This window comes from Onychomys torridus, chromosome 7 (genome assembly GCF_903995425.1).
Source record: "Onychomys torridus chromosome 7, mOncTor1.1, whole genome shotgun sequence".
In the NCBI taxonomy this organism is placed as follows: domain Eukaryota; kingdom Metazoa; phylum Chordata; class Mammalia; order Rodentia; family Cricetidae; genus Onychomys; species Onychomys torridus.
This window is the reverse complement of record NC_050449.1, coordinates 78,338,764-78,366,693: the sequence shown is the minus strand read 5'-3', so window position 1 is coordinate 78,366,693 and position 27,930 is coordinate 78,338,764.

The following is a 27,930-nucleotide window of genomic DNA, read 5'->3' as shown; positions in this document are numbered from 1 at the left end:
AGCTCTCCATTAAGGAGAGGTTTGACAATAATTAATGTAAGTTTGGATTTGTTCCTGAGCAGCTGGGAGAAGACAGTACTCCTTCCAGAGACATGGTAGAGCACAAATCTGTTCTTAATCTAAACTGAAATGTTAGGACTGTGATGACAAAATCTGGGCTCTGTCCAATTTGGACATCATTTGAAGTTAAGCTTATCACACGCAAACAGATCGCTTGTTTTAATTTCAACTTGACAGCTACAGATGCTTTGGACATTGTGTATACCATAAAATGAAGAACCTCCCTTCTTTCATTATTTCTCCCCCTCCCAGTGAATATGGATATTTATTGGGAAATTGGCCTTGAAGAACATTATTCTTCAAGGCATAATCCAAACTCACTTGGCAAAACCGGTGAGATGTCTCACAGAATGTACAAGTTTTCTCTATGTACATATCACCAGAGAGTTTTAAACAGCACCTGCATTCATGTATCAAACTGTTATTCTCTGATTTTTGCTGTGCTGTGTACTTAAAGTTCTCATCCATAAATCATTTTTACGGAATGAATGAACGACTTCTTTCATTGGCCAAGTACGAACAGACTGCCCTGGTTACATTATAGCTAAGAGTAGCTAACGTATTGATAGGGTCTTGCAAAGAGGAAATGAATGCTGGTCTGTGCCTGAGAAAAAGGGAGCTTATTAAAGCAAAAGTCAAATCAGACTTCAAATGGCCCAGATTCAAGCCTATCGACATTTTATTAATAACTATTTAAGAAGTCCACTAATAAATTTCTGTCAGGAATTTTAGACAGTGGTGAACATGAAATAAACTACCTTAGTACTTACTAGCAGTCACCACTGCTAGAGAAAAAGACGTGGGAAACAAAATCAGAGGTGCTTACTTTTACCTCACATTTAATGTGAGAGTTTTATTTTAGAGTAATTAGCACACCATATCTCCTTCATGCTTATGAACACTAGCATTACCACTGTATCTAACTAAAGACAATGCAGACTGGAAGTACAGAATGCAGTAAAGGGGAGAGTTCATGAAAGGCCAGAGGCCTTCAAATCTGTCAATGAATTTCTGTGCTGAAAAAGACAGTTATTTGTAGCCACATAGCTATAATGACACCATAAGAAATGATCAGAATGGATTGGTTTTTAAAAGCTTAGTCATTTGATAAGGCATCAATTACATAATCAAACTGAATGCTTGATGCCATAGAGTCCACAGACTGAGTTAATGGCTCACATTTTCACTGAGGCCTGGAGCTGTATATTTTTCTGATGTATATGGTAATCTTTATAGATTCTAATGTCTTACATAATTTTCTTATTTTCTTATTCTATGCCTTCAATTTGAAATGATGCTGATATAACTTTTAAACTCATTTCTAAATTTTAATATAGAACTTCTCAGATAATGAAGTGACTATAGAGGTTTTAGATTCTGCAATATCTTTTAATACATAATACAAGAGCTATTTATTGGCCTCAGGCTATCTATTTTAAAAATCTGAAAATAAGGGAAATAACAAAGCTCTGAAGTTGAATATTTAACTGTACAAATTCTGAACATTTAACATTACCATGTTTGTGAAGCCACTGACCACAAAGCTACTGCATTAATTTTTTTCCACTTATGCATAATTTGTTTCAATAAATTTAAATTCATTGCAATACCAAGATCAATGTCAAACTCATTTATGAACCCCACCTTTGTACATAAACAACTCCCATTTTACTTCCTAATTCCACCCTGGAGATCCCTAACCTTATCCCATAGTTGTTGGCTCTCCACCGTTTGCATTTCCTTCCCTGTTCTAACCTGCTGCAGTTGGGGTGAGCTGATTTGCCCATAAAGCCTTTCCCTGAGAGATAAAGCCTGCCTTCACTAATGTTAGCAGTCTCCGTTTCTTCTTGGGCTTGAGTCCTTTCAAACAAAATCTTTCTAGTCTGAAACATGTCATAAACATTGTGTAACTCATGTAAGACTATCATCCTCTTTCCCTTTCTGCTTATATGCAAGGTGGATAAACCCATTGCCATGACACAATGGAATCAAATCTGTTACACCAGGACCTGTGGACAATATGAACCATGAGCGTGGATCCCTCCCAAAGTGAAACTACAGCTCCAGGACTAGTACTGTCTTTGGGACCGTTATCTTGCCTCATTTCCTGTTCTCTAACACTGTGAGACAGGAGGAGTTAGTTCTAGTGTTCTCCAGTACAGGAGAGAAATGACTGCCAGCAACAACTTTATAATATGGTTTCAAATGACTACAGGAGTTTCCCAATAGAAAAATGATAAATGCTTGATGAAGCAGAAATAATAATTACATCATTATGCATTGTGCCCATCGATCAAATTATTGTATTGTATCTCATAAGTATGTATAAATATTACATGTTCATTAAAATAAAAATTCCTTTCATGTTGGAATCCATCAAAATCACATTGTTAAGCAATTTTCAATTTTTGAAAATTGGCAGCAAAATGGAAGATTAGGCACATTCTAAGATGGCAAAGAAATTTAGTAATAAAAACACAGAAGGTCAAGCCTGGCTTTGAGAAAAGGATCTGTCTGATCACGACAAAGGGTGGAGTAGAGGAGCAGGCCGCATGCCTGGCTTTGGGTTGACTAACTCTTTTTCATACACAGTACCTGACTGTAGAGATTTCTAAGAACTACATCCTTCTACAGAGTTCCCTCTTTCCGCTTCCCTCTTCCCTGCTCCATGGAGAGCTGGATACGTCTTATTTCTAGGGCATCTTTCACATGCTTGTGCTTATCAGTGTCAGACTCCAGGGACAGCCATCCCCTAAGCAAGTGGCTCCTTGTTGGATTGTTCTGGTAACTGTCTTCAGAAGCAGCTCACAATCTGCTCAAGAACGCTTCAGCATGAGACCTCTTAACATATGAGAAGGTCACTTACAGGGTCTTCTCTCTGTCTCTCTGCTCCAAACCCACAAAACCCCGGGTTCTGTAATGCAATTGTCACACAATCTGATTTCTCAAGAGGTAGAGGCCTCTCTGGATGTAGGACTTTCCCAGTGTACCATGCGAATGACGGCGCAAACCCAGACCCAGGGTTCAAACGTAACCTAATCGTATTTAACATATCTTACTCCTCAGGTTGCTCTAGGGACTCACTAACTTTTCAAGCAGAGACATCTATTTTTGTGTCCAGGATTGGGGATCTGGCTGTGTTTTGCCCATGTTCTGAGCACTTGAATGAGGTTGAACACAGGAGTTAAGGACTAATGGGTTCGGTGAAGAAAATTTCCAGATAGTAACACTCAGGTTGTGTGGCAAGGCTGTTGCATACATCTCTCATACATGTGTAAAGTAAGAGTAAGCAAAAAGAAGTACAAATAGATATGAAAAATGTACATTTTGGTGATGAAACGAGTAGGAGCAAGTATGAATTTTCTTTTCAAATTTCTTCCATTTATTTACTTTGAAAAACATGCATTCCCCAATGTAATAAACTCTCACTTATTATTAATGGACATTAGGGTCATAAGTAAGTAACTCTTCTTAAGATATTTTTCTGTAATTAATAATTGTATTATTAAAATAACATATTAAGTTTCTAAGACTTCTAGAAGAATCTATGCAGCTACATAATTTCTTGAAGCATTTGTGCTTTTAGTTTTTTGTTCAGTTCAGTAATACATAAAACAATGAATACTATTTGAAAATGGTGTAAAAGGTTGTTCAAATGTATTGGTCAAAGTATATAAATCTTAAATATTGTGACCAAGTCCTTTCCTGGAAAGGACACTGTACACCTAAGTTCAAAATCTCAACAAATCTACAACTTTGCCTTTTTTTTTTAACCTTAGAGGCTTTGCAATGGCTTTGTTAGGTAGAATTCATCCTTGTAAGCAGTGTAATGAAAGTGTAAAATTTAGTGTGAAGTCTCACAGCTTGTGTTTCAAACGACAATTATAACTGTATATAAGTTCATTAAGCTGTCTAGACTTGGAGTCTGGTGAATTTTCATGTGTAGTGTTTTTATTTATTTGCAAGTTTATTTATTTATTTATTTGGTTTTTTGAAACTGGGTTCTTCTGTGTAGCTTTGGGCCTTTCCTGGAACTCACTCTATAGCTCAAGCTGGCCTTGAACTCACAGAAATCTACCTGTCTCTGCCTTCTGAGTGCTGGGATTAAAGGCGTGTTCCATCACTGCCCAGTTTATTTGCAAATTTTGAATAGCAAAGTTTATTTAGAAATAACTATAAGCAATAAATTTAGCTTTATTTTGTGTGTACATCCATAGGAAATCAATATAGACTGTAGTCACATGTGCTATAATGGGGCTTATACAAACTTCTTATAAAATTTTTGTTGATTCAATAGTCAAGTAACTAGTGTATTTTAACTCCATAAAAAGATAACATTCTCTTTTTTAGTAATTTATAACACAGTATATATAGTAACAATTTGGATAATTTTACAAAAGTGTATTTTTTGCTTATTTCTTATCCTATAAGATAGTTCCTACTTTTAGAGCAAGTGTGTAACAGTGGTCTCATAAAATTATAAAACAGAAAAAAAGATTATAAAAAAGAAGCTAAAAAAATCCCTTCTTAATGATGTCACAGCTGTCTTGTACACATCACGTGTCAATGGTGTGTTGACTTAAATAGACCATCTCTTTTGTCAGCCATATAAAAGTATAGCACATGTAATTATACATAGTATGATATTTAAGTGATGATGTTATGATTTCTATCATTGGTTTCTTTATTATAACACTATACATGTAATCGTTATTTTAGGGTATACTCCTGTACTTACAGAATAATGTTAACCTGCCTAAGGTAGGTCTTTCAGAAGAGATGCTAGGGAAAGGCCTTGTCGCCACGACAGGAGGTGGTACCAGGATCTTCACTGTGCAGTACCAGCTTCCAGTGGGGCAAGAAGTGTGCTAGGAACTGTGGTGCCGACAATCTCGAGCCTTTGTAGGCCTTGGATAATGCTTGAATCACCACCTTCCTTTCTAACAACAATGGCACTTTTAAAAATGAAAGAAATAAAAGTAGGAACTATCTTATAGGATAAGAAAGAAGCAAAAAATACACTTTTGTAAAATTATCCAAATTGTTACCGTATATATTGTGTTATAAATTACTAAAAAAGAGAATGTTATCTTTTTATGGAGTTAAAATACACTAGTTACTTTACTATTGAATCAACAAAAATTTTATATGAAGTTTGTTCAGCCCAGGTACTCAGTGTTTATAGTCTACAACAGTGGACAATAAGGTTGTAGCCTTGCCCATTCACCCACCCAGTCAAAGCAACCACCAGGTCTGCAATCACTCCTGTAAGTGCTTTTATGGATATCTTTATTTGTAGATCATAGTTTTACTCTACATTTTCATGCTTAAATCTATTTATGTGCACAGATGCTTACAAATGCAATACAGCAATCTAATGCACTTCATTATAGTGCATTCATTATAGAGTAATAGAAAATGAATATGTTGTCTTTGTATCACATTCTGAGATATATACAGGATCTCATGTTGAATATAAAATGTAAACAACAAATTAAAGAATAGCATGGGTCAGATAGAGCACCCCTCAGTGCAAAAACGAGTGTACACACATGTTCTCTCTCTTACACACACACACACACACACACACACACACACACACACATCTGTAATTTGTTACCAAGATTTCAACTTAAAAATGGGGTAAAAATTTCAATACACATGAGTATGTATTGAAAGTTATTTGCTTCTTAAGATTTTTTTTTTAATAAAGAACCTAAAGTGACTGGTAATAAGCGCTTCATTTTGTTAACACCTGAGTGTTACCTTGCTGATGTGTCCCCTTGGTCTACTGATAAAATTCTTAAAAGCACAATTTCATTTAAACTTGATCTAGCAGAGATTGGGAATTTGATTGAATTCTTTCATACTTTTGATTAGGTGCTCTAGAAAGTTAATGCATGATTCTTAAATGCTTATACATCTTATTGAGAAGCTGAGCTTTACTTATTATTACATTGAACACCAGACAAATTAATGGAAGCCATCAATTTTCTATGAGGAAAAGTTGGAAAATAAAAAGTACTTCTGGCAGAATATGAGTTATCCCCCCATCCCCCTTTAAAAAAAAGAAACTAAGGTTGTGGCTATGTTAGGTAATGATAGTATTTATCATTCAAAAAGCTTAGGTTGAGACCAGAAGTGGGGTCATGGGAAGTGAACTATTAGCATGGTGTAATGCCGGGACTCTTCTTGGACAGCTGGAATTCTTAGTCACTCCTTCTATAAGTCATCTCCCAGGCACTAATTTGGCCATCCTTGGAGATGTGTTGGTTAAAATTATGACGGATACCTCTTCTCTCACAAAGTAACATTTGAAAGTAAAAATGTCACAGATTATTTTAAACCTATTTAATTGCATTGTAGGGAATACAGGATTTTGAGCTCTAAATTTATGTTTCTATCAAAATCATGTAATGTCCTATCTCTTACTCATTCTGATGTTGTTTTCCTAATTCTGTTGTCTTTTGCTGAAAACGTAAGTGCTTAGATATTTCAATACAGAGCATCATGTCTTCCTTTGTTTTATTTTTACTTTGCTTTGTCTGAAAGACAGCGTGGTGTTGGGATTAAAAGCACCATGATGGATTCTGACTACCTTGTTCACATTTTTAATTCCTCATTTATGATCATTGATAGTAGTAAGCACCTTCTTTTTCCTTGATTTTCTGAGCTGTAGTTGGGAATACAAGCAGAGTCCTAAGAGATACCTGTCATGAATTACTGTGAGATCACATTGAGCACAAAATCAAATTCTCAAATATTATTTTTATTATTATTATTCTCTTCCTAAATTGTTCACACAGATCAATTTATGCAGCTTTCGTTTTTAAAACTGTAACACATTATCCTTAGGTAGCAAAATAAAATTCCTCCTAAAAATTTACATGTTAGTTTTAAAAGAAATCTGGTATCTGCTGACAAATGTTTCTACTTTAATGTTTGTTAGGTTCAAAGAGGAATGTGGTAATATGCTACCCATGATATCATTAAACAAACATTAGTTACTGTAGCAGGCTTTTATGGACCATCAGACCCCAAATCATGACATGGAGACTTAATATTAATTATGAAAGCTCAGCCTTAGCTTAGGCTTGTTCCTAACTAGCTCTTATAACTTAAATTAATCCATTTCTATTTATGTATGTGCTGCCATGTGGCTTGTGGCTTTTACCTCTCCTCCTGCATGTCCTGTTTCCTCTGCATCCCACTGGTGACTCTGCCTTTCTTCTTCCCCAAGACCTCTCTGTCCCCAGAAGTCCCATCTAATCTCTTCCTGCCTAGCCATTGGCCATTCAGCTCTTTATTAAACCAATCACAGTGACACATCTTCACACAGTATAAAGGAATATTCTGCAACAAATTACCAATGAGAAAAAAAGTTGGAGGACATATTAAAATGAAAACATATCGCTATGATTTAATAACTCAAAATATAAACTATTATTTTTCTTCAGCTAAAATAGAGTTCGTATCAATAATCTCATGGAAACACTAGTTTTAGATACTACTTAGTAAGTCTCTAAGACCTAAAAAATTTCTCAAAGAAATTACTTTAAATGAAAAGGCTGTGGCAATGGAAAAATGTCTGCATATTAAAGCCAAAACATACTTCCGTGACTTTGGACTTGAGAGACTAAGATTCCAACAGGATTAACCAATTGAAGTTCTAAGCATGCTTGATAGTTCTGAACCAAGTTCAAGTATTCATTTTATAATCAGTGCCTTAGAATTAGACATGGTTTAATCTATCAGTCAGATTCAATTGACAAATCATTCCTTATTAGAACTACAACACTGTACAGAGAATGGCGCTGTGCCTTTGGCAGGTGGGTTGATTTCCCATGAAGTAGATTTCGTGTGTCTTCATACTAAAAACTTAACAAGCCTGGCCAGAGAAGGCTTACTATGATTCAGTCTGCTAATTTTGAACATTAGCTCAAATTTACCATTAAACTAAGCAAAGATACAGTTACTCAATTACTAAAATATCCAGCTTTATGTTTCCAGAAATAAAAAGGGAAAAGGTGATTCTTTAGATTTGAGTGAACTATTTTTCAATAGTTCAAAAGGGTGAGTCATCTCTTGGATGTATTGATTTCAGCTACATCATTTGGTTTGTGGGAGAAAATGTGATGACATAAAACAGAAGCACAATAACCTTTACAGAAAGATGAATGAATGAATACATGCTTCCTTCTCTCCCCTTCCCTCCCCTCCCCTCCCCTCTCCTCTACTCTCTCCTCTTCCCTCTCCTTCCATTCTGTTTCCTTCCCCTTTTTCTTTCCTTCCTTCCTTCCTTCCTTCCTTCCTTCCTTCCTTCCTTCCTTCCTTCCTTCCTGTCTTCCGGTCTTTCTTTCTTTTCATTTTCTATGCATTTGATATTGATCTGTAATAAGCCTAAATCTGAACATATCACATGATATTAAAGAAAAATATGTTGAGAAATGGCTCATAGATTCTAGCTGCACAGCTCCAGGACAAGCATGCCAGAGAATGGAGGGAAGAGATGACATCATTCTAATAAGTAGATGGGAAAGTCTGAGATGGGGTAGGTGATCCTCCACTGTTTACTTGAATTCTTAACCATAGGGTTTATAAGTATGACATGGATTTGGTTAATTTTCATTTCATTTATTTATTTTGTGCCCATGCTTATGGGAGGGGCTTATTCCACAACACTTGTGTGAAGTTAAAGGAAAACGTAGAGGAAATGATTCTGTCCTTCAACCATGTAGTTCCCAGGAATCAGTGTGTGATCAGACTCAGTGGTATGTAACTTTATTTACTGAGCCATCTCCCTGTCCTCAGGCTTGATTCTTAGATGTATGATGTTTAATATCTTACTTGAGATATGAACCCTTATTTCTCAACTCTACTCTGAGAAACTCCATCTGAGTGGTCCTTCCTGAAGTTCAAATCGCATAGCATGAGCTCAGTTTGTTGTTTTCTATTTGGGCTCACCTCGTCTACCTCCAGTGTTCTCAACAGCACGTACTAGTGCCACCATCTACTCAATGGCACAAGCCACATTTTTCTTTTTTTAAAAAATGCATTTTTGCATTTAAAAAGTAAGGATATGGGACTGGTGAGATGTTGCAGCAGTTAATAAAATATACTCCCATTACAGAGGACCCGAGTTAGGTACCTAGCACCCACATTGGGCAGCTCACAACCACATGTAACTCCAGCTATAGGGTGTCCAATGTCTGTGACCTCCTTGGGCACCTCCTCTCATGTGCACATACCTGGACAGAGACACATACATACACATAGTTAAAAATAATAATAAAATCTCAAGACTGAAGGTTATACAGTGAAGAAATGACCTTTACTTAGCTCATGATATTACTATCACAGAATACTTTTTCATGGACAGCCTGTTATGGCTTTGTCAGAGTGAAGGTTAAATTCTTACCATTCACTGTAAGGTCCTGTGTCTCCTGATGCAGTTCCTGATGTCTCTAAACTCATTCACATCTCTCTGTCTTTTTAAGTTCCTGTTTTCTGTGAACTGGCTTTAATTCACCCCAGGGTTACAGGATACTTCTGTCCAGAACTGATCCTGGGACACTTTTTCTAAGGAAAGGCAACTCCAAGGTTATGTCAACAGAAAAGGCAAGTAAAAATACTAACCTCAGAAAGATCTTTATAATCCTTTGGGGAGTTTATTTACAAACACAAACTTGCTGTTACATTTTATGTTTCTTTTGTATAAGTAAATGCTGTCATTTTGCACTTCTATCCATATTCATTATGGTTACTATCCACTCCTAACCTTCTATCTACTTTCTGCCTACCACTATTGGATCCCAGTCTCCCTTACAAACACTTTTTACTTTATTTACTTGTTTGTTTCTGTTTTAGGTTTCTTTTGTTTTTGTTTGTTTGTTTTGTGTGTGTGGTTATATTGTGTCCCACAATATATTGTGCACCTTAATAAACTTATCTGGGGTCGGAGAATGGAACAGCTTCTAGAAAGACATAGAGGCCAGAAAATGGTAGCACACACACCTTTAATCCTAGAATTCTGGAGGCAGAGATCCATCTGGATTTCTGTGAGTTCAAAGCCACACTGGAAACAGCCAGGCATGGTGACACACACCTTTAATCCCAGGAAGTGATGGCAGGAAGCAGAAAGGAATATAAGGAATGAAAACCAGAAGCTAGTATGTTAAGCTTTTAGGCTTTTGAGCAGCAGTTCAGCTGAGATCCATTCAGATGAGGACACAGAGGCTTCCAGTTTGAGGAACTGAGATCAGTGGAAGAACTGATGAGGTGAGGAAGCTGTGGCTGGTTCTGTTTCTCTAATCTTTCAGCGTTCACCCCAATACCTGGCTTCGGGTTTGTTTTCATTTATAAGACCTTTTAAGATTCATGTTACATGTGTGTGTGTACCACAGAGTTTAACCAAGGCCGTTGGTGTGACCCTAAGTTTGTAAGAGCCTGTCAGGCTCACCAGTGAATACCCAGCAAAATGCCATTCTCCCCCTTTCCCAGAATCTATTTGTTGTTGGTAGCTGAGTAGTAAGTGATTTGATCCTGTGAGTTCCTTTCATAGTTGGCTGCTAGGAGGGTACAACCTCTGTGGACCAGTGCCAGAATGTGTAGCTGCTCCAAGTTCTCCTCCTGCTCAGAGGATAGTAGTTCATAACCTCTCTCCATCCTCTGACACTGCTTTCTTGATCCCTGAGTCATAAGTGTGTGCTGTAAACACCATGTCTACAGCTGTGATTTCATCTGTCCTTTATTCTTACCACCTTTTAAACTTGCTCATCTCATAAGCCACAAATACTTATTTCTAAAAGAGTATAGCAAGAGTTCTTTCTTGATCATCATACTGGAGATAACATTATCTTTAGATTTTGTTTCTTTTGGTATGAAGAAAATATAAATACTTGAAAGTAGTAATGGCAGGCAAAGTGACTGGAAGTTTTCTATGATAAAGATCATTAATGGTTTCTAGTTTGATTTTCCTAACGAGGCTAGATGACAAGATCATAGTCATGGTGATGCTTCCATACAAGTTGTGACAGTATGATGGTTAATACATGAACAACTGACTTCAGATGGCTACACCTGAGTTCATCTTGTGATATTTCTTTTTCATTTAGACTATCTTTTTGGACTACAGTTTCGTCAAATGTAAGTGGAATAATAATGAGCTTTTTCTTGTAAATGAATTTTATTGGTAAATGTAAGTCAGTATCTTTAGAACTTGCTATGTATAAAAATTAGTTGGAAGTGTTTAAAAAAGTGTCTAGGCCCTGTACCCAGGGTTTTAATTCACTAGATCCAAAGTGAGACCTCCGATGCTGCATTCCAAATAACATTCGTGTGGATGTTGCCAATCAATACCTCACTTTGAGAGCTGTTGACCTAGAATGCACTGTGGTAACAAATAGTTCCAAACATTAGTGGGTTATCAGACAGATGAATGTGTGTACACAGCAAAACAATGTGGTCACTAGAGGGACACCCCTGGCTACCAGAGGCTCTAGCATCCTTCCATGGTCATCACAGAGGGGGAAAAGCACAAAATGAATCATGAGCTGGCCCTTAGGATGTCTTATTGGAAGTGTTCACTTAACACTGGCTATTATTAGTAAAGTTTTACGTAATTTCTGTTTCTGATAACAGCACTGGCTAGGGATAGGGAGCTTTTCAGGGGGGCACACTGTGTTCTGAAACTTCCTCAAGCGTACAATTATGGAAGAGAAAGACTGGCAAGGAAGGAAGAATGTTCTCCTCATTGTCATGCTGTTGTGAAATAGAACTCATTCTTCGTTTCACCCATGTCATCCTTGAGTGACTTCAAACACTTTTCTTTTTACAAAGGATCCTGTCTCTGGATTCTTCCCAGCCGCCATTTCTGGATTCTATTTCTGCACTCTTGACTTCTGTGTCAACATGAAAGCTAAGAATGATTGATTAGGAGATTATTTTAAGTATTTGCACATATCCTTTTCCATAATACTAAAACCAAAGTCCTCTAGTGTTAATCTGGCAGGTGTCCTTTCTCTCTTTTTTGAGTTTTCCTTTTCTCTGGGTCCCCTCTTCATTTACCTTCATCTGTGACAGCCCTTAGTTCACATCTCTTACTCCTTTCTTAGACTAGATAATTTCTGGCAAAAGTATTGTTAAAGGATGGTAGAAATGTCTGATGCTACATTCGTCTCAAAGGTGAGACATTGGAGAAATACAAAATACTACAAATGAAAGTGCTTTGGATTCTGCAAAAGCATATCACACCAGAGGAATTACTTTCTTCCACTTTGGCTTCCTACAACCATAATTCCATTGATGATCTCTTTGTATTCAGAAATTTATAGTGTTTGAACCAGCCAATTTTTCCCTGAATCGTCAGACCTTGTTTTAAATTCCTTTTTAGAGAGACAGGAAATTACAGCTGGACGATCCCTAGATCTGGGGCCAGGTAAGTCCACAGCCAAGTCTCTGCTCTTTTTCTGAACTACCTATGGGACTTTGAGGACATTTGATCTCTGTAGGCTTAATCTTTATCTATAAAGTAAGAACAACTGCAACCCCCCCTCAATTTTGGCTAAAAACATTGTGCATCACTTGTCTTTATTGCAAGAGCTGCTGAAGTTTATACAGGAGGTGGCAAGACCAGTGAGAGCTATGCAACTGTCATTAATTAATGAGATATGTGGGTCAGCTCTTTACAGTTTTGTTTTCAGCTCATTTGTGCTGCCAAAAGATGAATTTTCAGTCTCCAGGGACTAGGATTAGCAGTGTCTTTCCTTCTTAGCAAGACTGCTTTTTAAAAACAAAACAAAACAATACAAAACAAAAAAAAACTCTGTTAAAGTGGTCAATTTGATTTGCCGCATATTTGTAGATTTTCTTTCATATTTCTAAGTATTTGCTTTTCAGTATATATGTTCCATGGTCCATACTTTAACATACTGCTAAGCGTGGTCATAACTATGTAGAAAGTCAAAGATCTTGTCTTTGTGTTTAGGAAGGTTCAGTGTTCAGGCGGATCTCCTACTCCAGAAACAACAGTAGGAAAGAATGTATAAATATATTTTACAGTACCAGACTGTGGCTGTAGTTGAGCATCTGTGGTGTGAGAAAGGGGTTTTTCTTGTCCTGAAGAAATGCATTATACGAACAGTGCAGTGGGCAGAAGTGTTATCTGGAAGATGGTGTCTTGGAATGCATGTTTATAAGATATAGGTGGGGTGGGGTGGATTCCAGTCATGTTACCCACATGACTCATATCAGATGGGTCTTATCAGAAGACCAGACTAAGACAGACAGGAATAAATAATCCTCAGCTCCAGAAGCTGCAATGTTAAACAAAACTTCAAAATGCATCACTTTCTCCAGTCCGTTCTCTATCAGGCTTTTAGAAAAAGAAAAAGCTAAAGGACTGAATGCATCATGGATGGTTTATGACTATTTTGTCAGAGGAATCTTTACATTGGGATTTACTTTCCAAAATTCAAAGCTTTAGCATCCTAAGCTCCAAGGGAAGCACAGAATAGCAGTGTATTGCTTTTTGTACTCCAGTTGCCACATTTTAAGGAAACCATAAAGTATTATCTTGCCTGTGCTCAGGTCTATATGTGCTTTGTAAAAGGAGGAATTGATAGACTTTCCAGTTCAGTCTATGTAAGTAGCAGAAGGGAAAACTAAGAAGCCTATTCACAAAGATAAATGAAATATATGTGTAAACCAGCATCAAATTGTGTTCATCAAGCATAGAACCATCTTACAATATGGGGGACAATGTGATGGTTTTTCTTTTACAAGATGGTTGGTTTAAATTTGCTGTAGAGGAAGAGAGATACTCAAATAGGATAAACATATGAGGAAGAGTGAGTGAAAATTCAGTGCTTAGTAAATGACTTATGAAATTTAGTAAAAAAAAAAAAAAAAAAAAAGACACTCCCCTACTTTCATTCACAAAAGACATCGAAGTTAAGGTCTAAGCCAGTGGTTTTCAACCTTCCTAATGCTGCAACCCCTTAATACAGTCCTCATGTAGTGGTGACCCCCAACGATAAAATTATTTTCATTGCTACTCTGCAACTGTACTTTTGGTATTCTTATGAATCCTAATGTAAGTATCTGATAAGCAGATGTTCTTAGGTGACCTCTGTGAAAGAGTTATTTGACCCCCACAGGGGTTGCAGTCCACAGGTTGAGAATGACTGGTCTAAGCAGTGCTTTTGTGGTCTGCTGTGATAAATTGCATAGCATTGCAATAAGATAGTAGAGTTGTGAGTGGTCCAACGTGTTGTCATGTAAACAGAGCCAGAAACTCATCATCAAGCTGTGTTTCATTCAGAGGGAGGCAATCTGGGAAATCATCAAGGAATCTTCCTTTCACAATATTTGGTGGGTTTTTTGTTTGTTTGTTTTGTGTTTTGGATAGTGTTTTTATAGAGGACCAGGGCAAAGGCAGTAAGCCAATTCAAGGCTTAGTCTTACTTAGCCTTTGGGCCAGCTAAGCCTTGTCTGTTCGAACCTCCTTTCCTTCATTATTCTTTCTCTGAGTGAGGGGAGGAGGGTTTGCATACATCAAAGCTGCTGTGCCTTGTGTACCTCAGGAGCTGTAGGGATGATTTCTAGATTTAAAGTTAATGCCTAAAAAACCAATCAAAGTGTGCATGTGTAGTTTCCTTCATGCAGAATAAGGTGCAAATGCTTTTGTTCTTAAAGAGTGAAATGACTTCATCACAACATTTATCCTTAGGAACAGGTAAGCAACATTTCAAGAGAGCTTCTTTATCCAATTTTGTTCTTTGTCCATCTCTTTTATTTGGCTCAGACTTCTGCTTGACTATTGACTCTGTGTATGTATGATCACCATAAAGAAGTGAGTTTATGTAAGCTATCTCATCCATATTCAAGGTTGGAAGTAAATAGATGGGTCATTATAGTAAACCTGAAGTCTCTTTAAACTCCAGGAATGGTAAATCCTGAGAACAGACAATTTCTAAAACAAGAACAGTTAGTGATCTGTGATAGAGAGGAGGAATTCTTGTGGGAACTAGATTGATTGCCTTGAGTGACAATAATGATGAATGCATTAATAATGTAGGAAAGTACCTTGCAGAAAAGATCTGACACCATGATGGGAAGGACCATAGCCTCAACAGGACTGCTTAATTACCCAGACATCTTGCTCTCAGACATTTTGACCTCATTCTTCCATTTAAACCTAAAGCTCACATTAGTACCCCAAAGATGAACTTGAGGTCACTGGACAGCTCTCTCTTCTTACCAAGATGCCGAGAGGAGAGTTTTCCTTTCTCTAGTTTGTATCATTACTCATTTCTTTAACTGGTATATTGGGAAGAGTGGCCAAGTCTAGTTTTTGGGGGCTGCTAGCTGAAAGCCTAGTTCAGACGCAGTCAAGAGATTTGCAGAGGTTCTGTAGAAGGTGTGGTGTTTGAGTTAATTCATGCATGGATGGCGTTTGGACAGGGGAAAGAATTATGTAGGAAGGTATATGTTGGTTTAGTAGAAGGGAAGAGTGGACCCTAAACATCACAAGCAAGGGGTAATATATACATTTATAAATATTATACAAGAGTTATGAGACAAGTGGGTCACATTTTAAGGATACATAATAAAAACTTTGTAACATTTTTGTAAGCTTTTTGGATGTATTCTAAAAGGGATTATATATCATTCAATGGTTTTAAGCAGGGACCACCAAGCATACTGTTGCTTGATACTTGGGTATATGTTTCTTGCCAGCCATTCTTCTATATTGCTCTCAGTCTCTGTTTAACCCACCTGGACTATTTGTAACTTAATTCGTTTTAGAAACTTGCTGGACATAATCTTAATGTTACTTAACTTCTTCTTGATTTTCCTTCCCACCAGTAGATCTGTTGTTGCATTTTTTTTTTCTTTAGAGAAAACCAGAGGAGTGGTCATAACAACAATTACTAGGAAAAATTAATATGCCATATGTTGGTTGGAAACTGTTGTTTTCCAGAGTACATCTGTGAGTACAGGTTTTTCTTAGGCCTTTACCACCTTCATCCCTCACCACTAGTTTTGGTATTTAGGACTTCCATCTCTGCCAGGACTAAGTAATTTTAATTTTAGCTGGGTTTTGAGGCTTATACCCATTGCCAAATGTTTAATCCAACTGTGACCTGCAGGTCTTTTTAGATGTCCTATGTAGAAATTCCTTTGACAATTCTGTCTCACATCTAGAACTGTTGGCAGAGAACCTGAGAAAGTTAGCTCTCAAACCTATCTTCTTTCACTTCCCCAAGAATGTCCATGCTGGGCATTCATTCATATTAACATTGGTTCCTAAATGCTAACAAATTTACCTCAACTTTGTTGCATACTTTCAATAGTAAGACATTGGGTCACGTAGAGAGAATATATCCAATTTTTCAGTATTTTCTTATTTTTCTCAGTAAACCTAAGATGGCTGCAACAAAGTTTATTAACTGCAAACAAAACAACCCATGCTCTTCACAACCAGCCCCATGTTTTCTATACATCATAAACCTTTTGACATTGGGAATCTGATTTCCATGAATCACAGGAAATATCTTGTAAAATTTTGCTTTCCAATCTTGAATGGTATTCATTGGCTGATTGTGGTCTCCCTACTGGCCCCATAGTGGTCAGTACACATGCTGATGTTCTGTTCTCTATCTACAAAGTCTCCAGGACAGTGGCCCAAGGAACACCATGGAGCACGCTATCACTGGCCTCTCTTTTGCATACTGTCTGCATGAAAACCTGTTGGTACTTAACAATCAAATTACGAAAACTCAGCAGTGTAAAAATGAAGAGTTGTGCCCCTAATTAAAGCATCAGAAAGAGGCCTTACCCTTTTGGAGGAGGGGAAGGGAGGTTGGGTTGCCAGGGAAGGATTGGGGGAAGCAGGAGGATGGATTGTGGTTGATATGTAAAATAAATTTAAAAAATTCTTAAATTAAAAAAAAAGGAACATGGCTTCCTTGAGAATGATCCTTTTTCATTACTTTGGCTCACAAGCATATTTGAGCAGCTTGAGACATCTTAAAATTTAATATTTTATTCTTTGTGAAATTGTCTGTCTAAGGAATCTGGCTTCTCAAATAAAATGGACCAGTTGGGATTGTTATTCATCTCAAAAGCTGTTCTAGGGGAAGCTAAAAGGTTTTGCAACATTCTCTACTTTTGTCTCCTTAAGAAAACTAGGGCCGGGTGGTGGTGGCGCACACCTTTAATCCCAGCACTCGGGAGGCAGAGCCAGGCGGATCTCTGTGAGTTTGAGGCCAGCCTGGGCTACAGATCGAGATCCAGGAAACTCTGTCTCAAATTAAAAAAAAAAAAAAAAAAAAAAAAAAGGAAAGCTAAAGAAACCCTGAAGAACTGAAAAAAAAGTTCTGTGTTATTCATGCAGTGTGTGTGTGTGTGTGTGTGTGTGTGTGTGTGTGTGTGTCTGAACACTCTTCAACTTACACATTTGTCTGCCCAAGTATTGAAGGCAAAACCTATTTTACTTTTGGGAAGTAACTATGGAACAACATGGATCCAGACAAGGTCCCAAACCTAATCCCATCAGAGCTTTATTTTTTTCCATATTCCCTTGAATATGACATTTCATCAAGGTTATATGAGATTTGATATGAATAATAAGTGCATGATGATCATATATTTATTTTACTTTCATTGTAAATATTTGATAAAAATCAAATTTGTTACTATTGCTTCTAGATATTTACTAACTTTCATTAAGAATATTTTTTCATTTCTAGATATTGGTTACTAAAAGTTAAAGTAGTATTTCATTTATTTCAAATTTCTGAAAATTAGAATATTCAGTGATCTTCTCTAAACTATTACCTTCTACCCAACCTACCACAAATTCTATTTATATTCTTTTAAGGTACTGTATTTCATTTCAGACTTGAGGTTTCTAAAACACACAGAATATTTGGGAGTCATTGATACTTCAGCTAAATTAAAACACAAAGGTATAAAGAAGTCATTCACAAGCATTCCAACTACAAAGATGTCTTACAGATTACTAGAGATGAGTTTGAGAGAGATCTCCAGCACCCCTTCCCCAAGGGAAAAAAAGAAAGAATGGAAAAAGAGACAGGGAGAAAGGAAGGGAAGGAGGAAGAGAGAGAAAGAAATACGAAAGAAGCAATAAATAGCACAGAACTCATGCACTAATTCTTCAAAATGATTGCTGTACCGTTTTATCCTAAGAGTAGGTTTCATTCCTGTTGCATTATCAGTGGTAAAGAGCTACATAATATTTAGGCCTAAATCGACTCTGTCCTGTTTCTTCACTATTCAAGCAATCTCAGAAGGATCCCACCCATAATAGGCAGAAAGTACAGGTGTATTTTAATGGCATACTCCTCTCTCTCTCTCTCTCTCTCTCTCTCTCTCTCCTTTCCTCCCTCCCTCCTCCCCTCCCTCTCTTTCTCATATCACAATTGTAGTTAGATTTTCCTGCCTGGCCCAGTCAGGACAAATCTCTCTTACCCGCCAGTCCCACAGTCACTCAGACCCAACCAAGTAAGCACACAGAAACTTACATTGTTTAGAATCTGTATGGCTGTGGCAGGCTTCTTGTTATCCACTTCTTCTATCTTAAATTAACCCATTTCTGTTAGTCTACACTTTGCCACATGGCTTGTGCCTTACCAGTGTCTTTACATGTTGCTTTTCATGGCGGCAGCTGGCGGTGTCTCTCCAGCCTTCTACTTCCCAGAATTCTCTTCTCTCTTGTCCTGCCTATACTTCCTGCCTGGCCACTGGCCAATCAGAACTTTATTTACCCAGAGCGATATCCACAGCACTTCCCCTTTTCTTTTCTTTTTTATTTTTTGGAAGGTTTTAACTTTTACATAGTACAATTACATATAACAAAACAATTATCAAGCAAGAATTACAGTTACAATATTAAAGAGGATATCCTATCTATCTTATGTTTGTGAGTCTAAGGTTTTATATCTAACTTATCTTGTATCATAACTGAGGAAATTATAACTATCTAGTCTTCAACCACATCAAAGACCTCAGAAGGATATAATATTATCTGAGAACCTGGGATAGGGATGAAAGCAACTTTCGGGAGTCTTCTAGGGTAGACAGAGACAGCTGTCAGCCTGGACCTAATGTTCCTTTGTAAAGTTGGGGCATTTGTCTTCAGCCCACAGGGCTAGAGTCTCTCAGTCACTTCTCTCAGTGTCCTGTAGAATGTCTGGCAGTTTCCTCTGTGAAGCAGGAACCTGAACGACCATTTTGAAAGCAAAGTTGAGTGGTCACCTTTCTATGGGTCCTGCATGTCCAGGTGATCGAGCAGTCCAGGCAAGGACAGTTTCTTGCCCAAATGACTATTTTTGCCAAGGTGAAGATAAACTCCATATGAAGTGTCTTTAATGCCCATCCTCCTCTCTGAAGTAAATCGGTGCTGCCAGGAGCAGACACGTCTCACTGTCCAGAAAGTCTAAATTTAAAAAGTATTTTAAATGCCATATTCTGTAGGTCTTTGAAGTATTTGAAGATTACCTATCTATCTGAAATATGTCTATGTATATCTAGAAGACTTAACTAACATGGCTATGAGTATGATTATCATAGATGACTAATTATTAATCTATTTTTAATTATCCATTTCAATTTAAATGAGCTATACAAACATAATACCTTTAACACGATTAAAAATATACACACAGTATAACAAAATTAACTTTAAGTTTGTATCAATAGACTAAAATCTATACCAATGTAAAACATTTTAAACAAGTTGTTGCTCTTTAGAAGCAAGTTGCTTAATCTACCCTTTCATCCTATTATATCTGTATCATATCCCCATTTCTTCTTTAGAAAGAGATCTCATTTATAATCAAACTGCTTTAAAGAAAAATATTGGTTTTTCTCTGTCCCACACCAGAGGGCTCTTCTGATTTGGGACACAAGAATCTCTTAACCTTTTCTTTTAGCAATATGTCTGGGTTTAGAGAAGGAGTGAGCCAATTCTATCTCCAAAGCCAGCTTGATAATTTTGGGAATGTGGGCGTAGTTTCTCTTACTACTTCCTGCTGGAGGGGGGCGCTGTATCTTATGGGGATACAAAGAAAATTTTAGGATTATGGAGTAGTCCATTAGGGTGAACCTCTGAGCCAGTTGCCTTGAAACCATTCTGGATGTCAGATCATCTGGGCCATGGTGTCATCAGAGACCTTTCAGGTGGTCTTGGCTGATCACACCTGATGTATCTTAATCTGGAACAAATCCACAGCCTCAGGCTTTCTGTGGAAACAAAAGCAGAGACTCCTTTCCAAAGCAACATATCCTTATATCCAAATTTTGAAGTCAAGCTACCTTTAAAATTTACATATTTATTTAACTCAACAGCTTTTACAATCAAATCTTTTTCTGCAGTTAAAAATCCCAAAGACAAGACAAACCAGATTCTCTGTGTAATATCCATCTTTGTAAGACTGAAACACTGCTGTGGCTGCTGGCTCCGCCCACCTCTGCTTCCCAACATGGCGGCGGTACAGTTTACCACCAGCTCTGGGTCTGGAGCCATGTGTACCATCAACTATCAGAAGCAGTTCTATCAAAGCAGCGCATAGCCCAGAAATCTTTTTTTTTTTTTTTTAAACTAGCAAAGGCTAAATCCACCATGTAGCAGAGTAAAGTGCCGCTTGTAGACTCCTCATTCATGCCACACTGCAGGTCAGATGCACACACCAGGAACCCGCCATAGTAGCTCAAACCAGCAGGCTGCCGCTAACTTGAGAGAGACAACTAGGAAGTTCTTTTTAGCTCTGTTTTAGAATCTTTTTTCTCAGGTTTTAGGTGGAAATTCTTGCCCCACGTTGGGCGCCATTTGTAGTTAGAGTTTTCCTGCCTGGCCCAGTCAGGACAAATCTCTCTTACCCGCCAGTCCCACAGTCACTCAGACCCAACCAAGTAAGCACACAGAAACATACATTGTTTAGAATCTGTATGGCTGTGGCAAGCTTCTTGTTATCCACTTCTTCTATCTTAAATTAACCCATTTCTGTTAGTCTACACTTTGCCACATGGCTTGTGCCTTACCAGTGTCTTTACATGTTTCTTTTCATGGCGGCAGCTGGCGGTGTCTCTCCAGCCTTCTACTTCCCAGAATTCTCTTCTCTCTTGTCCTGCCTATACTTCCTGCCTGGCCACTGGCCAATCAGAACTTTATTTACACAGAGTGATATCCACAGCACACAATCTCCTTTAAGACCATAATTTAGTTTTCTTTCAGTTGAGATAAATCTTTCCAACTTTGCCATGCCAGAGACTCTGTGCATTGACAGTAATATCTAGAACCCTCTTTACCTGGTAAAGACATCGTTAGTCTCCTTGCTTCTGTACTGGGCCCAGAACAGAATATAGAGCCTGTGGTCTATATTAGTGGTGACTGTGTTTAATAGCACTTTGGTTGTTGATTCTGACATATGTCATCATTAGAATGCAATGCAAAATAGTTTCACTACCTTTAATCTTCCCTTTGTTTTCCTTTATCCACTGCTCTCTGCCTAGACACCTGGACACCATCAGTGTTTGTGCTATCTCCACAGCGTTGCCTTTTCAAAACCTGGACTTCTACAGGTCAAGAGGGACTTGACTTTGTAAAATGCATTAAGCTTTCCACATATCATTTTATTACTTGATATCTCCTTCCTTTTTGTTGCTGAAAAATTCCATTGTAAGAATATACACAGTATTTTTTTTCCATTTGCCTATAGAAGATATCTTTGCTGATTCAAATTTTAATCAGTTGAGATTAAAGCTGCTCCAAGCACATTGTATCTATTTCTTTGTTTTGATGTAAGTTTTCAAGTCATTGGCTACTTGATACACTGATTATTGGATCACATATGAATATATTTAGCTTTTTTAGAGGGCTTAAACTGTATAAGAAGCTATCTCATCTCAAGATCATGTCTGTGTCCCATCTCAGTATTTTCTTTGTTTCCTAGGATACTGTGGTTCTCCTGTGTCCTTCACAATATGAATGGTATCCAACATTCCTTTCCCAAGAGCACATAAATCATAAGTTCTTATATCTTTAGGGCTCTCATCTTGGGCAGAAAAAAACAAACACAGATGAACACAAGCAATCTTCATTGTGTGCAACTTCCATGTCACATTTTCCTTTCAATCAAACAACTCTCTGATGAATTAGTCAAGTTTCACACAGCTGGTTGGTTGGTGAAGCAAGTGGATGGGCACTTTAAATCTTATCCAAAATAATGACCACAGATGAAATAAATAAAAACATAAACCAGTTTTTTTTCTTCTAATTCAGATTAGGTATTGTAATGTCTAACTAGGCTGATATGGGACTCTTTCTGATAATGCCATCATTTAAAAGGTTGGCATTATCCAATCCTATAACTTAAAGAAATATTATAATGGTTATTTTATTCTTTAAAAATTTGATGATCAGGTAGGCCTAACATACAACTAGTCAGAAGACATCTGCCTTTTAAAACACCTTTCTCAAATCTAAAATAGAACATGTAAGCAGTGATGCTCATTAAAACTAGAGAAAACTCTTAAGACAAATATTGTCTGTTAGGAGTAACTTTATACATCTGTTTGCTACATTTAAAAGGGGGTTTGTGTGTATGGAAGTTATTCATGCATACAAAATGCTACATAAATATTTCAATAATTTTCTTTTTTTCTACAGAAAAATTGGAAGAAAAAACTGGAAAGAAATTAGAGTCAATCTTTGAAATGGAAAAATATTAAAGGTTTTCCAGAACTGCAAGATGATGCTTCAATTAAAAATTTCCTGATCATTCCTCGGTTCCTTGGAGTACCCCCAAAGCCACCAAGTGGCTTCTGGCCATGTACACATTTTTTAACACACTTGACATATTGTTCAGAAATGCTGCATTGTGTGTAAATGATGAGTTGAGATCCTTGGTGTTTCCATGTTCCCCTCTTTCAGCTAGTTCCCAGATAGCAACACATTAAGGAATTGCAAATTTTTCTGTTCAGCACCTATATTTATTGTCAAAGAGTGACACGCCATTCTGAACAGCTTAAAACAAAACATGTCAATGCCTTATATTTCTAGAGGTTAGAGAGCCAGCAGTGTTGGTACCCCTCAGGTATGCAAAGGATATCCCTTCCTTGCCACTTCCTAGATTCTAATGGTTTGTCAGCCTTGTACATCTTGGCTGATAGCTTCCCTAATCCAATTTCAACCTATACCCCAGCTTTCTCTTTGTTTATCCTGCATTTTGGTGTAACAATCTTGTTATAAACATATCAGTCATATTGAATTAGAGAGTCATACCACTTCATTATAACCTATTTCCTTAATTGTACCTGTAACCTTGTTTCTAAACAAGGTCACATACTAAGGTACTGAGAAGTAAGATTTGAATATATCATTATGTGTGGGATACACAATTTAACCCAGAATAATACTCTTTTCCGTTTTCTGGGCATATCAGCTCTTGTAGAGGACAGCTCTTGCTCTGTCATTAAATTAATTCCAACATGTTTTTGTGCCATCTTGGATATCATGTCAAATACTCAGTATTTGGCTATAGCCTGCTCGTGTGGATGTGGAAGCCCAAATACATTCCTATAGGGATCCTTACTTAAGGTTTTAAGAGTTACAGAAAAAAGGAGACTCTACTTCACTGGCAATAGAAAGCACATGTAATGTGAGACACAGTGACACTCATTTCCAATATTCATAGAGGAGAATCTTCTCAGAGTAAGCAATCAGCAAGTAGAGATAAGCCATACAAAAGAGCCCCTTTCACTGGGGCTCTATAAAGCTGCTTCTTGCTTCAGTTACATTGAATAGTTCTTTTCTTTTACTTGCAGAAATAAAAACAAAACACAACCAATAAAATAATCTGCAGATCTCTAACTTCTGGAGTGGGACAGTTGCCAAGGTGAGGATGTTCTTTATATGCTGACCCAGGGAATTGTATGGGGAAACAAGTTTCACAAGGGATCAAACAAGCTGGGATTTCTGCACATGTCCTCAGTTCACAAACTCTGGACCGGGCTTGTGAACACAAAATTAAAGAACTTTAGTTTTATGCTTCCATTTCTGGATGTGTGAAAGTGAGTCCCCAACATGTGAGGTTCAAATTCATACTTCTTCTCTTTGGCTTGTCTTTTCCCTATGTAATGGTTTCATTTGAGGAACTGAAGTTTTCAAAAGTAGTCTAGTATAAAGTGTTTTCTTTTGGTTCTTTTTAAATACTCATGGAGGCTATGCTACAGGTTATTCATGTTGAGAGTGAGTCTGCTTTTTAGTGCATGAATTCTTTATCATTACAAATGACTTTCTTTCTGAACAATGCTTCATGTCTTCCATGTGGCTTTGCTTGCTTTATTACATATAATTCAGCTTTTATATTGCTACTTTTTAAACCTTTTATCTTTCTTTGTCCTTGGATTTAAATTGCCTTTGCTATAAGTGCCATATGATACAAATTTGGTCTCCTACTTAGAGCACTCAGCTCAGATGTACTTTATTAATAAATTTGATATTTATAAGATTATTATTTACTAACTACTATCCCAAATCTTATTTTATTTTGTTCCCTCTTAGTCTTCTCTTCCATTGATCAAATACTCTTTCATTAGGTATTCTTTTTTTCTACCCTTGTTGGCTATACAAAAAAAAAAGCATATTATATTACAATAAATAATCAGGATCCAAAATAAGTTTGTGTATTTTCTTCCTTTTGGAGGAATCCGTTCTGAAGGTGGAGCAAAGCGCTATGGCTGCACTTCACAAAGCTCTCTCTTAAGATCAAGGAGAATGTTCTCAGTAGCATGGAGGAAGTTTTAATTTGTGTAAAATGGAGAGGTATTGCACTTTGGAGATAATGAAAAAGAAACTAAACAGAGAAGTGATGTGGATGAAGTGAAAAGTACACCGCTGAGAAGCAGGTCCAGGACATCCAAATCTCAGTCTTAGCGCTGATTTTCACACTGAAATGGAGAGCAAAATCTGTGCAGGGAAACAGTGAAACAAAAGACAGTGAAGAAAAAGCATTATGAAATGGATATGGAAAACAATAGCAATTGTCCATTTTAAATAGCTTTCATTCCTGCAGTGGAGAAAACAGGAGAAGAGCAGACATTTTTTTGGAACTGTAGTCCAAGCAGGATCATTATGAGGACACTAGTGCTACAAGGTAACTGCTAATGTTTTATGAAGCAAAATTGGGATAATGTTTCTAATTTTATTGAAACAGAAACAAAATCTGCCTGTGGTTTATTGGTGAAATTATTAAGGCCACTCCACGTAGTTAAAAGGGAGGTTTATTTTGTGGGGTAACTTACAAATGAAGGGGTAGGTTGCAGGGTCTGGCAAAGGTATAGCGCAGTCCGGCGGTGTTCTCTGAAGAACTCTTCTCGGTCTACCTCCTGCGTCCAGGGTCCCCGAACCAAGAGAGCGACCTCCTCTTGATCCTCGGTCTTAAAAAAAAAAAAAAAGAAAAGAAAAGAAAAGGGGAAGTGCTGTGGATATCGCTCTGTGTAAATAAAGTTCTGATTGGCCAGTGGCCAGGCAGGAAGTATAGGCGGGACAAGAGAGAAGAGAATTCTGGGAAGTAGAAGACTGGAGAGAGACACCGTCAGCCGCTGCCATGGAAAGCAACATGTAAAGACACTGGTAAGGCACAAGCCATGTGGCAAAGTATAGACTAACCGAAATGGGTTAATTTAAGATAGAAAAGGAAGATAACAAGCAACCTGCCACGGCCATACAGATTCTAAACAATGTAAGTCTCTGTGTGCTTTCTTGGTTGGGTCTGAGCAACTGTGGGACTGGCGGGTAAGAGAGATTTGTCCTGACTGGGCCAGGCAGGAAAACTCTAACTACAAATGGCGTCCAACATGTTGGCAAGAATTTCCACCTAAAACCTGAAAAAAAAGATTCTAAAACGGAGCTAAAAACAGCTTCCTAGTTGTCTCTCTCAAGTTAGCTGCAGCCTGCTGGTTTGAGCTACTATGGCGGGTTCCTGGTGTGTGCGTCTGACCTGCAGTGTGGCATGAATGAGGAGTCTACAAGCGGCACTTTACTCTGCTACATGGTGGATTTAGCCTTTGCTAGTTAAAAAAAAAAGGGGGGGGGGTTTCTGGGCTATGCGTTGCTTTGATAGAACTGCTTCTGATAGTTAATGGTACACATGGCTCCAGACCCAGAGCTGGTGGTAAACTGTACCGCTGCCATGTTGGGAAGCAGAGGTGGGCGGAGCCAGCAGCCACAGCAGTGTTTCAGTCTTACAAAGATGGATATTACACAGAGAATCTGGTTTATGTTGTCTTTGGGATTTTTAACTGCAGAAAAAGATTTGACCATAAAAGCTGTTGAGTTAAACAAGTATGTAAATTTAAAGGTAGCTTGACTTCAAAATTTGGATATAAGGACATGTTGCTTTGGAAAAGAGTCTCTGCTTTTGTTTCCACAGAAAGCCTGAGGCTGTGGATTTGTATAAGGACATGTTGCTTTGGAAAAGAGTCTCTGCTTTTGTTTCCACAGAAAGCCTGAGGCTGTGGATTTGTTCCAGATTAAGATACATCAGGTGTGATCAGCCAAGACCACCTGAAAGGTCTCCAATGACACCATGGCCCAGATGATCTGACATCCAGAATGGTTTCAAGGCAACTGGCTCAGAGGTTCACCCTAATGGACTACTCTATAATCCTAAAATTTTCTTTGTATCCCCATAAGATACAGCGCCCCCCTCCAGCAGGAAGTAGTAAGAGAAACTACGCCCACATTCCCAAAATTATCAAGCTGGCTTTGGAGATAGAATTGGCTCACTCCTTCTCTAAACCCAGACATATTGTTAAAAAAAAAGGTTAAGAGATTCTTGTGTCCCAAATCAGAAGAGCCCTCTGGTGTGGGACAGAAAAAAACCAATATTTTTCTTTAAAGCAGTTTGATTATAAATGTGATCTCTTTCTAAAGAAGAAAAGGGGATATGATATAGATATAATAGTCTGAAAGGGTAGATTAAGGAACTTATTTCTAAAGAGCAACAACTTGTTTAAAATGTTTTACATTGGTATAGATTTTAGTCTATTGATATAAACTTAAAGTTAATTTTGTTGTACTGTGTGTATATTTCTTCTCTTGTTTAAAGTATTATGTTTGTACAGCTCATTTAAAATTATAATGGATAATTAAAAATAGATTAATAATTAGTCATCTACGATAATCATACTTGTAGCCATGTTAGGTAAGTCTTCTAGGTATGCACAGAGATATTTCAGATACATAGGTAATCTTCAAACACTTCAAAGGTCTACAGAATATGACATTTAAACTATTTTTAAAATTTAGACTTTCTGGACAGTGAGACATGTCTGCTCCTGGCAACACCAATTTACTTCAGAGAGGAGGATGGGCATTGAAGACACTTCATATCTTATCTTCACCTTGGCAAAAATAGCCATTTAGGCAAGAAACTGTTCTTGCCTGGACTACTTGATCGACTGGACATACAGGACCCATAGGAAGGTGACCACTCAACTTTGCTTGACAAAATGGTCCTTTAGGTTCCTGCTTCACAGAAGAAACTGCCAGACATTCTACAGGACACTGAGAGAAGTGACTGAGAGACTCTAGCCCTGTGGGCTGAAGACAGATGCCCCAACTTTACAAAGGAACATTAGGTGACTGTCCAGGCTGCCAGCTGTCTCTGTCTACCCTGCAAGACTCCCGAAAGTTGCTTGTATCCTTCTCCCGGTTCTCAGGTAATATTATATCCTTCTGAGGTCTTTGATGTGGTTGAAGACTAGATAGTTATAATTTCCTCAATTATGATAAAAGATAAGTTAGATATAAAACCTTAGACTCACAAATATGATAGGATA